The following is a 2345-nucleotide window of genomic DNA, read 5'->3' on the forward strand; positions in this document are numbered from 1 at the left end:
TTGCATTTTGCTTCTTTATTTTGTTTCCTGATCTTTTTGCCACGTGCTATTCGGGATTGTTGAAATTATTTTAATATAAAATTTTGTAACAGTAAGATGATTAGTGATCCCAAGTTGGGCTGGTTTTTTTTTTTCCCAAAAAAAAGAAGGAATATATGCTTGGCCATGTGTCTTCTAAGTGGTGATGCTTATGTGTCCACCACGTGTCTACAAAATGGTGTTGCTTACGTGTCCTTAAAATGGATTTGGTTTTCTTTTTTAAATACTAGGTATTGATTTATTACATTCAACTTATATTAGATTATCATCTACACACCCATACCCAAAGCGTATATAAAACTGGATGACTCAACATCGATCCCCACGGAAGTTGATATGTTTACATCATAAGCTAAATAGCCAAAGAGTGACCCAAATCGAAGACCTGTTTGCCACCTATGTAATGATGAAGCCCAAAAATTATAAGTCAATGATAAAAATCTCCTCATGCACCGAACAATAACCCATTACTCCAATCAATATAAAATTTGAAATTCATTTTTGGGGAAATCCGCTATTATCTGCTGTATCATTTAACCATTCGAGTTAGACCACGACACATAACAACTAACTCTATTTATAAAAACCCAATCCCAATTGGGAATATATTTTAGATTAGTTTTCTTGATCTACCCAATCGGTCAAGGAAGCGAACGTACTCCCCATGCGGGATACTTAACGCGACAATGGATCAATATGAGAGGGAATAGGAATAGAAGGACCTAGCACCATGTTTCGAACTGTAACAAATCAAACAACAAGAAATACTTTAGGGAAATGGGTATAGAACTAGAATTGATAGGATCACTACAAGGATCCCGTATCTAGCAACCCCCTACTCCAGCTTCCATGATATGCCCAAGACCTTTTATTACTAAGACAAAAGGAATTATTACATAAATATGAACAGATTTAATAACACAATAGAAATTATAAAAAGATTTATTGACAAAAAAATCAAGTCAAAGAGAATCCTAATCTCGATTGTAATTAAAAAAATTTATCCACACTAATCAACTGCTTTTAGTTTGTTAGCAGGCGACAGTCACAGGTTCAGCGCATGAAGGCAATCACATGGCTGTTGTACCGGACTCGTGTTGTACTGAAGCGTTGAGAAGCAATGTTGTTGTAGGTTGTACGAAGCAATGGCGATAGTGGGAGGTTAGAGGAGAGAGATGGAAAAAGGGTGGTAAAACATTATATTATAGGTGTGCTTTTCATTTTTTTTTTTTTTTTAAAACTTTCTTAGGTTTGGTGGAGTTAATTGATTGTTGACTTTTTGCCATAACTCCAGTCCAAAATATTTAGCTTTCCTGATTTGTTATTGCAATCAGTTTCTAAAATCAATAAATAATCAACCATTTAAACAAATAAATAATTAGCTTTTTAATTAAACTAAATTGTGAAATTATGGAGGGCACTTTAATTCTATAGAGAGGCAACAAAAGTGCAATTACTAAATTTACGTGAGCGATTTCCTTCAATATTGCATAAAGATCTAATAATTCCCAAAATACGTTACTTTCTAACTTAATCCCCCATACCGTCCACGTCAGCAAGGGAGAAAGAAAAGTAATTTTTTTTTCCGGTTCAGCGTTGAACCGCCATCTGAGATGGCGGTTTTGTTTTAAAGCAAACCGCTATCTCAAATGGCGGTTCAATGGTATCTGAGATAGCGGTTTGCTTTAAAACAAAACCGCGCGGTTTTATAATAAAACCATGCTGTTTTATAAGGGGTTAACCGCTACCTGAAATGGCGGCTCATTAAATACATAAGCCGCTATTTCAGATAGCGGTTTACCCCTTTACACCGCTGTTTCAGATAGCGGTTTATTGTAAATATTATTAAAAAAATAGATCGGCTTTCTTGCTGACGTGGACGGTAGAGTGGGAAATAAGTAAAAAGTAGCGTATTTTGGGAATTTACGAATCTTCAAACAATATTGAAGGAAATCGCTCAATTACATTAGGAGTTTCCTTATAAAATAGAGAATAGGGACATCAAAAGTGCAATTAAATTAATCGTAGGAATTCCTTATAGAATAGAGATAGAATACACAAGAGTGTGGGTAGGGGTTTGTCCAAGTATATTAGATGATGTAATTGCTTCTGATTTTTGCCTTATTAATAAAGAAAACTAACGGTACCGTCTGTTTTCCCTCAAAAAAAAAGAAAAAAGAATAGAGATAGAATATGTACCGTGTTTGCTGAAAAAAGAAAAAGAAAAAGAAAAAGAAAAAGTGCAACCCTTTACCCAAAGCAGGTACTAAATGAAGTACAAAAATCTCTATATGCAGAATCATTTA

This window comes from Spinacia oleracea, chromosome 6, assembly GCF_020520425.1.
Source record: "Spinacia oleracea cultivar Varoflay chromosome 6, BTI_SOV_V1, whole genome shotgun sequence".
In the NCBI taxonomy this organism is placed as follows: Eukaryota; Viridiplantae; Streptophyta; class Magnoliopsida; order Caryophyllales; family Amaranthaceae; genus Spinacia; species Spinacia oleracea.